The sequence below is a fragment of the Microcaecilia unicolor genome, chromosome 1, assembly GCF_901765095.1.
Source record: "Microcaecilia unicolor chromosome 1, aMicUni1.1, whole genome shotgun sequence".
Lineage (NCBI taxonomy): Eukaryota > Metazoa > Chordata > Amphibia > Gymnophiona > Siphonopidae > Microcaecilia > Microcaecilia unicolor.
Window position 1 is genome coordinate 638,250,647 of NC_044031.1, and position 14,628 is coordinate 638,265,274.

General features: G+C 42.5%; 1 long non-coding RNA gene across 1 annotated transcript in view; it reads left to right on the top strand.

Moving 5' to 3' along the window:
• The window catches only part of LOC115460512, a 37,076-nt gene extending 22,808 nt beyond the window's left edge, over positions 1-14,268 (top strand). The window contains exon 3 of the long non-coding RNA XR_003940511.1: positions 14,018-14,268. This is a non-coding gene — a long non-coding RNA (uncharacterized LOC115460512). The remainder of the gene's footprint in view (positions 1-14,017) is intronic.
• The last annotated feature ends 360 nt before the right edge of the window (positions 14,269-14,628 follow it).

Sequence of the window (14,628 nt, forward strand, 5' to 3'; positions counted from 1 at the left end):
AATTCAGTTAAATATATTTTCTATGACTCATCGCATTTGAGTGCTTTTCTTGATTCTAAGATGCCTGTTACTCCGAGTCCTAAGCATCAAATAACAGCTTTATCTACATCTACTCCAAGATGAGAAAGTTAGGCTCATTATGTGTATTCTCTTTTTTTTTTCTTTATATAAATGATTTCATGAGCGGGTCACGTGATGGACTGAGAGAGAGGAAGTCGCACTTGTCTTCTCTCCGGGGCTCCCCCTCCTACATTCCCTGAAAATCGAAGAAAAAACCGAACGATAACTGCAAAAAAATTTAAGCTTAACCAGCGCACATACATGGATATCTTTGTAACAAAAGAAACGAGGGCTACAGCGGCGAAATCGGCGAAAAAAACAGCTGAGAAACATCGAGGGATAGAAGAATCCAAGATGGCGCCTAGCCAGACCCCGGAGCAGCCTCCACAATTTCACCCGCTACAACTTCAACAGATCACGGAAGCGGTGAGAGAGGCTATGAAGCCGGAACTAGCAAAGTTATCCGACCAAATAGCGGGAGTAGAATCGCTTTTGGGGGACACAACGAGGAGGACTGGGGAACTAGAACTACGGGTGTCAGAGCTGGAGGACTTAAGCACGGACAGAGGAACGCAGTTGCAAGATTTACAAAACCTGCTGCGAGCCCAGGCAAAACATTTAGATGACTTAGAAAATAGATCTCGCACATCTAACCTGCGCCTAATTGGAATCCCTGAATCGATATCAGACCGAGCATTACCCATACAATTGGAGAGTTGGCTAAAATCTGAGTTTGCCCTATCGGACAGCAGTGGGCCTCTGTGTTTGGAGAGAGCACACCGTCTGGGCAGGACAATCGAAGGGGGAAACAGACCGAGGGTAGTCATCATAAAAGTCCATAATTTTTTACACAAAGAAGAAATTTTGAGAGGCGCTAGATCCAAATGGGACTCCCTTACATTTGACGGATCAGCAGTAAAAATCTTTCAGGATTATTCAGCCGCCCTTCAGGAGCGCAGGAAAGCATTTGGACCTCTGTGCCGCCACTTAGCAACGAAAAACCAAAGATTCATGCTATTGTACCCAGCCCAACTTAAAGTATTGGAACAGGGGGGCTGGAAGATGTATCACTCTCCAGAAGAGGCTCAATCTCTCCTGCCGGACAACTCCATATCCTCCCCGAGCCAAGATGGCTGAAAGGGGCATGCATGAGCAGTGGCAGGTTAAGCTGGTATTAAGGTGCAGACCCGCTGTAGCGGTAATGCAGTGAGAGTAAATCTTGCATAAAGTTATAATATGGTTAAATGTTATGGAGTTAATATGGATCTGTATGTTTGCAGATATGTTGATTTGAAATATATTAATATAACTTTGTCTCAGCTAGGCTGAAAGATTGTAAAGAGGAAGGGGATGGGGGAGGGGGGCCCCCCACCATCAGTTGACCGGAGCTCTCCTAGTAGAAGTTGCGAAGGGAGAGGTCAAAGGCGATAAAGGGGGGAGGAATAAAGGGTAGGGGGGGAAGTTTGGGAGGAGGGAGGGGGGAGGAGAAGGGGGAAAAGGGAATTAAAGAAAGAAGGGGATTGGATGTACGGGGAAAGTTCCAGAGATATTTGGGGTTAAAACGGGGAGGCTCGGGTGGAGCTGGGCACTGGAGTCTCCCAATTTATCAAAGCAGTTTGATAACACTAGGAATAACTTTACACTGGAAAAGGGGGTGCTCGAACTAGATTTATAACATGGAATGTAGGGGGCATCACTTCCCCAATTAAGAGGGCAAAGATTCTACAGGCCTTAAAGAGGCATCATGCAGATGTGGCTTGTATTCAGGAGACGAGACTATCTCAAGAGGAATTGCAAAAGCTGAAGAGAACCTGGGTGGGTGAGGTACACGGAGCAGCGGCCGAGGGAAGGAAAGGAGGGGTTGCAATCTTAATCCGAAAGGGGGTAGTGGCAAGAACTCATTTGGTGAGCAGCGACCCAGGGGGGAGATACGTGATAGTGCGCCTTTGGTTACAGCATGTGGAGTACTTAGTAATGGCGCTATATGGCCCAAATCTGTATGATAGATCTTTTTATGATCACCTTGTTCAGCTGTGCCTCCCACATGGGTCTCTGCCACTGCTAGTGATGGGTGATTTCAATTTAGTGGCTGACCCTGGTTTAGACTGCTCATCTCCTAGGAGGGCGATCAAAGGAGGCCCAGAGGTGAGGGCATTGTCACAGTTTATTCAGTCGCTTGGAGTGGTAGATTCTTGGCGCACATTACATCCAGAAGTGCGAGAGTATACTCACCTGTCTAGGGCTCATGGGACTCTCTCACGTCTGGATTACATGTTGGTGGACCGCAGGGTGTCCTCCCTCTGTGATTAAGGTAGAGATAGGTCCGGAGGAGATTTCGGATCATTCCTTGGTATGGCTAGATCTAGAGGATAAGGACCTGGGGGATGGGGGAAGAAGGTGGAGATTTCCTTCGTATTTAGCAACAGACCAAAAATTAAAACTATATTTGCAGAAGAGTTGGGAGGAATATTCACAATTTAATAAAGAACATAGGGATAATCCCCAATTGTTCTGGCAAGCAGCGAAGGCGGTCCTGAGGGGGGCGGTGATTGCGTTTACTGCAAAGCGGGAAAAGAAAATTAATGGGGCAATTATACATCTAGAACGCAGACTGGGGAAAGCCAGACGGCGATTTGTGGCGGTTCCATCGAGTTATAACAAGGAGCAGATGAGAGTAACTCAAGTAACTTTAAATTCATTATTACATGAGAGAGCGTTGAGAGCACTGACGGTTGGGAAATTCCGTTTCCAGAGATATGGGAATAAATCAGGTGCCATGTTAGCAAGAGTAGTTAAAGCCTGGGGTGGGCCTAGAGCGATAGTGGCTGTGAAAGATAAATTTGGGAATATTCAGAATGGGAGGGAAGGAGTAAAAAAGGTATTCCAACAATTCTATAGTGACCAATATAAAAATATGTCCCCGCCATCATTGGAGTCGGTGACAGAATATTTGAGAAGGGCTAGAATGACGACACTGAAAGCAGAAGAGGTGGAGGGCCTGAATAGGCCTATCACAGGAAAGGAACTGCAAGATATAATTAAGTCTCTCCCTGCGAATTCAGCTCCAGGCCCGGATGGCTTCTCGAGTGAATTCTACAAAATCCTAGGCCCACACATAGTAGGCCCCATGCACTCATATTTTGAGGAGGTAGTAGCTCAGGGGCAGTTCCCGGCTTATGCAAATGAAGCATTGATAACCTTGCTATTGAAACCAGGAAAACCAGAGAATCAGGCTGGTTCTTTTAGGCCCATTTCTTTAATTAATGTCGACACAAAAATCTTAGCTAAACTATTAGCAAATAGATTGCAGGCGTGTTTACCTAGTCTTATTGGTCAGGAACAAGTAGGTTTTATTCGTAATAGGCATTCAGGAATCAATGTGAGACGGCTACTGTTGGCTCAGGCCCAGATTCAGCGTTCAGGCGGTGAGGCGATGCTGGTTAGCCTGGACGCTGAAAAAGCCTTTGATAAAGTGGGATGGGACTATATGTTTGCGGTGTTGAGGCACGTAGGTGTGAGGGGTTGGTTTTATGGGGCCATCCAGTCACTATACTCCAATCCTCGAGCGGCAGTGTTGGTGAATGGGTCTAGAACACAACAATTTTCTATTGCGAGGGGGACTAGGCAGGGATGCCCCCTCTCTCCGCTTCTCTTTGTGCTATCTATTGAACCCCTGATTAAAACTATACAACAGGGAGAGGAGGTACCAGGGGTGGTGGTTGGTGGAGAGAAAGTAAAAGTGTTAGCCTTCGCGGATGATCTATTGATAATATCAGAATCCCCGAGGGTGGCATTACCAGCGCTGCTCGAGGAGATAGAAGGGTTCAGTATACTGTCAGGGTTTAAAATCAACCGGGAAAAATCACGCATAATGAGGTTACCTGTGCGACTGGATGGCCCCGGCCTAGACGATTTCTCTCTACAGAGAGCAAAGACAGAGATGAAATATTTGGGTGTCTTAATCCCTAACACATTAAGTGATTTGTATGAGATAAATATCCAAAAATTAATGAAAGACACAGCAAGAAAACTTGAGCAGTGGCGGGGCCTTCCTATTTCTCTGTCAGGGCGTATAGCATTGTACAACATGATGATTATTCCCTGCTGGTCATATATGTTTCAAACTTTGCCCCTACACCTCACTAATAGGGATGAGAAACGAGTGAATGGAATGTTGAGGAAATTTTTGTGGAGGGGGAAAAAATCGAGATTCCCACTGGAAAGTATGTATGTCCCGAAGGAATATGGTGGAATGGGCTTGCAGAGTGTGAGACACTTGGGGATTGCTTGTGCAATGAGACATGTTACAGACTGGTTCCGTAACTCTGCGGATTTCTCAGCCACCACAATGGAACTACGGCTGTTTGCACCCACAAACTTCAGTAGTTGCCTGCATGGGAGTGGAGGGGCCTCTCCACTACTACACATCTCAAATATACTGCCGCAGGCACGCAGAGCATGGAGCTGGATTTGTAGACTACATCAATTTTCCTCAAGAGTTACTCCATTGCTTCCAATCTGCGGGAACCCTGAGTTTCAACCTGGTTTGATATATAAAATTTTTGAACAATGGAAGACGCAAGGTGTGGTCTATATCTTCCAGATCCTAATGCGAGAAGGAAAGCTGCAATCATTTCAGAAGCTGCAAGATCGTGGCCTTCTCCGCCCTAAAGACTATTTCCATTATTGGCAGTTGCGTCACTACATGAGGAGCTTGTCTTGGGAGGCCTTGGCGGAGGACGTACAGGAGGAATTACCAATGGCATTTTCGTTGGGAGCACAGCAAAAGGTTCCATTGAGGTTTCACCTCCGACATATCAAAGACACAGCTGCAGAGCCCGATTTTACTCAATATGCGGAGGCTTGGAGCAGAGACTTGGAGGCAGTCATCTCAGCTGAACTACTTAAAGAACATGTGTTGGCCCTTAACAGAGGGTCGCCTTCAGCAGACTACTGGGAATTACAATACCGTTTTGTGTTCCGGATGCACATGCCGCCTCGGCAGGCGTTTCATGTGGGGATTTCCCCTGATGGAGCATGCCCCAAGTGTCATTTTGTTGGAGCGACTTTAGGGCATATGTATTGGACTTGCCCAGCAGTGAAAAATTTTTGGATAACCTTACTAAGTCGGGTTTCTTCTTTGTGGAGAACTAGATGGTCACGCTCTCCGATGTTGTTATTCGGGAAGCCTTGTTTACAGGTTCCCCGGCCGAGAGGGCTCACTCTATTTGTTCAGCGAGCCATACTGATTGCAAAAAAGACTATTCTAGTGGACTGGTTATCTTCAAGAGGCCCCTCACTCCAGTCTTGGCGAATGCGGATGGTGCAACTACTGCGTTCAGAGAGAATGATGATAAAAGATGGAAATGCGACGGAGTTGGATAAATTCTGCTCGAGATGGGGCCCGTTTTTGGACTCTATGCCCCCATCAGCTAAAAGTACCCTCTTGAACATTTGACTGGCTCATGGAGCTCCGGACATTCTTTCCCAGGATACTTACTGAGTTTCAGGGAGGGGAGGGTGGGATTGAGTTGATAAGGATGTACCGTTCTGGGGGGTCCTGGGGGGACATCAGAGTCAAGTCCCCTGGGGATTCCCCGATCGGGATTGTGCCTTCGGCATCAGCTGGAATCTCAAGGGAGGGAAGGGAGAAAACTAAAAATTGATGATGATGTTTGGTGATAGAATAACAGTGAAGTAATTATGTTATTGTCCAATCTGCTACTTACCTGTTGATGTGGATTACTTTGTTTTCTTTTTATGTCAATAAAAATGATTGAATATAAATGATTTCATGAAATTGTACCTTATTTTCTCTCTATATTGTGGACTTGAAATGGATGGGATAAGAAATGTATGTATTTTCTTTAATTTGTAATGGTAATAGTGTTTTAACCTGTTCCATTTTTCATCACAAGAGTTTTCTTGTAAGTATTGTTAAATATTCATAAATAAATAATTAAAAAAAAAAAAAAAGAAAAGTAAAGCCATGGTGCAGTGGGCATGGTGGGGCATGTTTACTCTGGCGAATTTGATTGGTGTAATTTTTACTATTAATTTTCAAAAGATAGTATTTTTACATTAACTTCTATGGAAAAAAACAAAAAAATAAAATGGAGATTTAGTTTAGTTCGATAGAATTCCAAATTGATTTTCACCTGGGCCCCCATGCAAGAAAGAAATTATTATAACAAGCTTCAGAGAAGGGTTTCAGTTACAGCTAAGTAACATTTTAAAGAAAACTTGATCAAAACTAACCCGGATAAGAAAAGACTAAAGGAGATACCCGAGTTTATTTGGAAGTTCTTTCTTCTTGTGAGGTCCCTGTGAACACATAAATAGTACACACAAAGAATCAAATCCTTGACAATTGCAAGAAAAAAGATCTAATCATTTAAGCATTTTAAAGTTTTAGAGAATATGTATACTCTTCTGATTGGTGTCATTCTTTTCTGTGATTTAAGCTAATTCTGATAAGAAAACAAAAGAAGACAAGAGTGCATTGTTGTAATTATTTACTTAGAATATTTGAATTTAAACAGTTTAAGAAGAAAAGAAAAGGTATTGCTATGTTTATATTTCACAAGTAAAACCTTTTCCATAACTTGTGAAAACAAATAAAAAGAAGTTGCAAGTTTTCGAATTTGGTTCTTTCAGGAAAGGGATAAATCCTATATTTAGTTTTATTTCCTCTCTCGCTCTTTGAGGGTGAGAGACAAGGCTAGTTTATTGTACCCTTTCTCCTGTTTCAGGCTGTGTGTTTCTAGTTCTTGGCACGACTACCAATAGTGGGTATTCTGGTTTACACACTATCATAGATCTTGTCTGAACAGGCAGAGGGGTTACAATTTTGGCATGTTCGGCGGGATTCTTCCTGATTTTGGGGGTTCCAAATTGTTGGATTGTGGGATACCTGTGAGTAACTTTTATTCCTGAGAGTCTGTTGCCGGTTGATGAATTAAAAAAAATTTTTTGCTGGTAATTAAATAAAAACTTTATGAAGTAGGGTTGTACTTTAGTGCGATTCCGAAGGTGTCCTGAATTTGTGCTCTCCTGAGAGTTTTTGTTTCTGAAGCAACATCAGTCTTCATTCAAACAAAAAGATGAACGGTGAAGCAATTGGAGGTCGTGTTGTTCCACAGATCCTGACTCATATGGTTGTCATCCCACAGGACCGTACAGTTCCTGATTTTTATAGGTTCCCAAGAAGTCCAGAAGATTTGAAGGTGGAAGACTGGATTGATAAAATGAAATCTCGGCTGAGAATTCTGCTTGTGCCTGTGGAAGATCAGGTGGAAGTGGTTCTGGATCATTTGAGAGGAATCGCTTTGGATACGGTGAAATATTCACTCCCAAAAGATTGTTCGGTGGAGGCTATTTATGATCTGCTGAGACAAGTCTATGGGGATAAAGTGGCTTTGCAGCTCAGAATACAGGAGTTTTATAATTATAGACAAGGGGAGAAGGAGACTATTCGTGTGTTCGCATACAAATTACAAGAGAAGTTGGAAGCAATAATGAAGAGAGACAGAAGAATGGGAAACTCAGACGAAACACTAAAGGAACAGTTTATCATCAGTTTGCGGGATGAAGCTTTAAAAAGAGACGTTTCAAAGAGGAATGAGGATAATCCAGTTATGCAATTTGCTGATTTGATGCAAGCTGCGATTCGTTGGGCAGGAGAAGAAAGAGGATTAGCTCCTTGGGAGTCCACTCCAAAAATAATTTTACAAAGAACCAGGGATGATGCAGATCATTGTAGATCAGAAGAACCTGCTACGGTAGCTATGATGTACCAAATCACGAGTATGTTCTCCAGAATGTGTGAGAGACAGGAAGAAGAGTGTGATTGTCGAAGAAGGGAGAGAAACCTTAGGATGTATTCGAATTAATGTTGTAATTATTCACTTAGAATATTTGTACTTAAACAGTTAAAGAAGTAAAGAAAAGGTGTTGCTATGTTTATATTTCACAAGTAAAACCTTTTCCATAACTTGTGAAAACAAATAAAAAGAAGTTGCAAGTTTTCGAATTTGGTTCTTTCAGGAAAGGGATAAATCCTATATTTAGTTTTATTTCCTCTCTCGCTCTTTGAGGGTGAGAGACAAGGCTAGTTTATTGTACCCTTTCTCCTGTTTCAGGCTGTGTGTTTCTAGTTCTTGGCACGACTACCAATAGTGGGTATTCTGGTTTACACACTATCATAGATCTTGTCTGAACAGGCAGAGGGGTTACAATTTTGGCATGTTCGGCGGGATTCTTCCTGATTTTGGGGGTTCCAAATTGTTGGATTGTGGGATACCTGTGAGTAACTTTTATTCCTGAGAGTCTGTTGCCGGTTGATGAATTAAAAAAAAATTTTTGCTGGTAATTAAATAAAAACTTTATGAAGTAGGGTTGTACTTTAGTGCGATTCCGAAGGTGTCCTGAATTTGTGCTCTCCTGAGAGTTTTTGTTTCTGAAGCAACATCAGTCTTCATTCAAACAAAAAGATGAACGGTGAAGCAATTGGAGGTCGTGTTGTTCCACAGATCCTGACTCATATGGTTGTCATCCCACAGGACCGTACAGTTCCTGATTTTTATAGGTTCCCAAGAAGTCCAGAAGATTTGAAGGTGGAAGACTGGATTGATAAAATGAAATCTCGGCTGAGAATTCTGCTTGTGCCTGTGGAAGATCAGGTGGAAGTGGTTCTGGATCATTTGAGAGGAATCGCTTTGGATACGGTGAAATATTCACTCCCAAAAGATTGTTCGGTGGAGGCTATTTATGATCTGCTGAGACAAGTCTATGGGGATAAAGTGGCTTTGCAGCTCAGAATACAGGAGTTTTATAATTATAGACAAGGGGAGAAGGAGACTATTCGTGTGTTCGCATACAAATTACAAGAGAAGTTGGAAGCAATAATGAAGAGAGACAGAAGAATGGGAAACTCAGACGAAACACTAAAGGAACAGTTTATCATCAGTTTGCGGGATGAAGCTTTAAAAAGAGACGTTTCAAAGAGGAATGAGGATAATCCAGTTATGCAATTTGCTGATTTGATGCAAGCTGCGATTCGTTGGGCAGGAGAAGAAAGAGGATTAGCTCCTTGGGAGTCCACTCCAAAAATAATTTTACAAAGAACCAGGGATGATGCAGATCATTGTAGATCAGAAGAACCTGCTACGGTAGCTATGATGTACCAAATCACGAGTATGTTCTCCAGAATGTGTGAGAGACAGGAAGAAGAGTGTGATTGTCGAAGAAGGGAGAGAAACCTTAGGATGTATTCGAATTAATGTTGTAATTATTCACTTAGAATATTTGTACTTAAACAGTTAAAGAAGTAAAGAAAAGGTGTTGCTATGTTTATATTTCACAAGTAAAACCTTTTCCATAACTTGTGAAAACAAATAAAAAGAAGTTGCAAGTTTTCGAATTTGGTTCTTTCAGGAAAAGGATAAATCCTATATTTAGTTTTATTTCCTCTCTCGCTTTTTGAGGGTGAGAGACAAGGCTAGTTTATTGTACCCTTTCTCCTGTTTCAGGCCGTGTGTTTCTGAGTTCTTGGCACAACTACCAATAGCGGGTATTCTGGTTTACACACTATCATAGATCTTATCTGAACAGGCGGAGGGGTTATTACCGACCAACTACCGCGTGGCTCTTGTGGTAATTTCATTTTTGGCGCACATCCGCTATGCGCATCTTAAAGATAATTTTTATTTTCTAGAAATGTTAAGTAGTAGTAGTAGTATTTTCGGACACGCACCAAGTGGTATCTGACGCGCATAGGTCCTTACCGCCCAAATTCTATACCGCTAGGTCTATGGCTGGCGGTAAGGTCAGAGACCCAAAATGGATGTGTGACAATTTTGATTTTGTCACACGTCCATTTTTGTGAAAAAAAAGAAGCCTTTTTTACAGGCGCGCTGAAAAATAATTCTGCGCACACCCAAAACCTGCACCTACACTACCGCAATCCACTTTTCAGCTCGCCTTTGTAAAAGGACCCCTTTGAATCTTCGGACTCTGACATGGCAATTGCATCAACTTTATTGGCATCAGTGGCTTTGATTCCAGATAAAGTTTGGTTGATGAAGATGTACTTTAACAATAAAGATAAGGCCTTCATGGGATTTAAAATCCAAGTTTATCCAGACATTTCAAGAGAAACTCAGAAAAGGCGTCACCAGTTCTTATTACTTAAACCAGGGGTTCTTCAGATTGGTGCTACTTTTTATTTACGTTATCCATGTAAAATGTATAGTCCGTTACCAATCAGTTAAATATGTTTTCTTTGATGCTTCTCACCTCATTGTGATTTTCTAGTAGCTAAAAGACTCATGGGGGCAAGTTAGTATCATCAATATTGTTTGCTCTAATGAATGTGATAAGCACTTTGTAATCACTCAGGTTTTATTTCTTTATAACTTTGCTTAAAAATATATCCACTTATGTACTCTTGGATTCCTAAATAGTGGACTTGAGTTTAACTATCTAATAATTTTTCTTTTTTCTGCTTTTCTATAGAATTCCTTATTTTGAATTTGTTGATAGTTCAGGTTTACTGTACAAGCTTTACTTGATTGGGAAATTTGGAAAAAATAAAAATAAATAAATGAAATGAAAATAACGTTTTAAAAAGTGACTGAGTAATTTGGCCTGAATTCATCTTAAGTGCTCCTGCACTTGTCTGTGGCGTTCAGTCCATGAGTGATGACCTGCTTCTGCATTATCTGGCAGATATTGTGCTCACAGGTTTAGTAAGGGAGTGGTTAAAACTTTTTGGAGCCCTTCAATGCTGGGCTGTTTCCGGTGACTAGCGTTGAATATCCAGGTTTTTTATTGACGGTGCTAACTTAACCAGCTAAGCAAATATTCCATGCTGGTCGGTTAATAGAAGGCAAAGACAGGTTTGCTATTATGCGGTCTCATTTGCCCGCTAAATTTAGCCAGTCAGTGCTGAATATTGCTGGTTATAGCACGATATAGCCAGTTAACCTTTAGGCACTGACCACGAATATTCAGCATAGATAAGTGGTTACCCTGTGCTGAATATTCGTGGTTAGGCGCCAAAATGCTATTTAACCAGTCAGTGGCTGTTTCTGTCCAGTTAAATAGCTTTGAATACGGGGGGGGGGGGGGGGGGGGGGGAATTAACTTTAAATTCCGAGACAGCAGAGTACACTGAAATCTCTTTTATTAAACTGGGCAACAAAATAAGTGGATGCATATGTATTTCAGATTACACAAAAATACTTGATATGGTTACCATTGTTGGTAATATTTCAGATTCAAAAAAATACTTGGTCTGATTTTCAGTGCTGGTAATAAAATACCTATTTTAGGTTCCATATACATATTTGGTGAGATTTTCTTTGCTGGTAATAAAATAATTATTTCAGTTTCTACAAAAAGATTAACCTGAAACTAGTGCAGCCTTGAACAGAAAAAACAGGGATAGGAGGGTGGAGTTTTTATTCTAGACCCCAAACAAATTCAGCAGTACTGTCTGTCCAAACCAACTGTTGCGTCGGGTATCCTGCTCAAGGCAGTAATGAGATGTGAATGTGTGGACTGAAGATCATGTTCCAGCCTTGCAAATTTCTTCAATGGAGGCTAACCACAAGTGGGCTACCGTTCCAGCCATGGCTTTGACATTCTAAGCCCTGACATGACCCTCAAGGGTCAGTCCAGCCTGGGCATAAGTGAAAGAAATGCAAGCTACCAGTCAATTAGAGATTGTGAGTTTCCCGATGGCGATCCCCATCCTGTTGGGATCAAAAAAGCTGGGTGAACTGTCTGTAGGGCTCTCAAATAGGCCTGCAAATAGGTGGGAAAATGTGGGGTACAAATGCAGCAAATAAGTAAATAAATAAATAAATAAATGGAGGAGTGGCCCAGTGGTTAGAGCACTGGTCCTGTAATCTAGAGGTGACAAGTTCAAATCCCACTGCTGCTACTTGTGATCCAAAATCCAAATAAATAAATAGGGCAGTGGCGCTATAGAAATGTTAAATAGTAGTAGTAGTAGTAGTAGAAGCATAGCAAAGGCATGGATGTCCTTCTCACAGAAACATCCACATTTTGGACGTCCTCAAATGCCACCGCTTCCCCTCCTTAGGAAGGAAATCGTGTGCAAATGAGCTAACAGCGAGCAGCTCATTTGCATGCAATTTCCTTCATGCATGCCCGTTCCTTTCCGGATCGGTAAGGGAAGGCATTTTTACATTCAGTTAGTGGGACCAGTGCACTACGAATGCTGGCTCCTCCCATGACCAAATGGGTTGGATTTGGTCTTTTCTGAGATGGGCATTGTCGCTTTCCATTATCGCCGAAAACCGGGGACGACCATCTCTAAGGTCATCCTAAATTTCATGATTTGAGCGTCCCCGACCGTATTATCGAAACAAAAGATGGAGGTCCATCTTGTTTCGATAATATAGGTTGCCCCGCCACTTTACGGGGTCGTCCTTAGAGATGGGAGCCCCCGTTCAATTATCCCCCTCTTAGTCTTCCAGGAACAGCTAGTCTATTGTTAGCTTTTCCAGTAAATACTAATCAACTCATTACCATAGCCAATCAGTGTTAACTATGACATTATCTCCTTGGAGTATATCTAGCTAGTTGGGTTTTCAGGATATCCACAATGAATATGCATGAAATACTGAGGAGGCAATGCAAGCTAATCTCTCAATGTATCCTGAAAACCAAACTGGCTGGGTGAACCCCAAGGACTGGGTTGAGAAGCACTGCTCTATAGGATGCTAGCCAATTAGCTAATGTATGCATTGCAACTGGAATATCAAGTCTGTTGAAGTCAAAGGAGATTAAAAGCCGCCTAGACTTTTGGAATATTTCTTTATTCCATGTTAATTTATAGAGACCACAAAGTCAATAAATTGGAATCAATATGGCTACAACTCTTCAGAAACCAACCAAGCTAATCACAATTTATGGCGGCTGGGTAATGTCACTGAGGCCATAAGGATTTAGGCTATCAGAGGTTTAAGAAAAGTCTCTCAAGTTTTGACAGTTGCTTAGATGACTACAAAGCTTGGTGCTGTATAAATCTGGTGTACCTAAGATGGATGTCCCTGACAGCTATCTTAAGATGGCTGACATGACTCCTGTAGCCTTAGTGGAACAGAGGGGAGGATGTATGAAAGAAAATTTAAAGAACCAAAAACGTAAAGGTCCACATTTCAAGTTACAGATTTAGAAAAAACGACCGATGCTAAAAAAAAAAAAAAAACACATGCAAATGAGCTGTACGGTAATCCAAAGGTCAACACATGAAAGTCCCGCTAACCTGTTGAAATCCACAGTAGCCATGTTGCAAACACATGCGCACAATAGCCATTCGCTAAGCACATGGCAAATGCTGCAGCTGTTGTTCAAATGTCTAAAAAGATCGCATCATAGATGTGTGTCCTAGGCATGTAAAATAGACGTCACGCGTAAGTAGAACCTTATAGGCCCAGGACGCTCGTGATTTTTTAACCACTCTGAGGACGGTTGCCATGTGCTGTGCCACGTTGCTTGCATCCTGGGTTTTTTTGTGCTTTCACATTTTTGTTGCTGAGCGTGAGATTTTTTCATTTTTCGCATTCGTTGAGGGGCAGGAAGAAGAGAGAGATGACTGTGCAGTCTTTTCTGAGGGATGCCAAAATTTTTTCATGGGCGGGGGGTTCTCCCGTTGGAAGGCAGGAATGGGGGAAATGGAGAAATGTCAGAGTGGGGGAGATATGCAGGATGGGGAAGGGTCAAATGGGGGGATATATGCAGGATGGGGAAGGAGAAAGAGGGGCAAGGAGAGATATGCAGGATGGTGAAGGGCAGTGACGTGCAAGGAGAGAAATGCTGGGTATAATTGGCAAGGGGATGGGGAGAGAGGAGGCCACAGGCGGATTGTAAGTACGGTTTGTTCTTGTATTTTCCTCCTACTAACATCTGAGATCTTTTTTTTCAGGAAGCCATGGTGGACAGGAGGAGGAGAAAACAGTGGCCCAAAGTGGGGACCCTGATGCCACTCAGAAGCAGAAGAGTGCACGGAAATTCACCGAGGAACAGCTCAAAGTTTTGGTGCATCGTGTTCGTGAAGAGTTTGGCCGTCTTTTTAAAAAGTCACGGTTCTCTGTAGGACACAAAATCAAATCTGGAATGGACGATGCCATTGAGTGTTTGTCTAATGAGGTGCTTACACCAGTACCCCTGCATTGAATAAATAGGATCATGTATACTTTGTTTGGGGAGGTGATTTTTGTTTTAGATGTTTAGGTGAAATGTCGGGACAATATTTACGAAGGCCGGGTGATGTGTAAATGGGGTAGTAAAAATTTAAATATAAAGTTTGCCCCTTTTCCAGGGCTTACCTTGGCTCCATAGTGGTCCCTTCACTCCGTTGCTGTGCTGGGACTGCTCAGGGGTTCATCTGCTTTTGTGGGACCCTTTTAGGGTCCGGGAGGGTTTTTGTGGTGTCCCCGATCTTTGGGCCGTCTTGTAGCCCATGCCACCTTTCATTGGTGGTCAGTGGCCAAAATTCTGAGGCTGGGGAGGCTCTGGGGCTCATCAGGGTCCAGC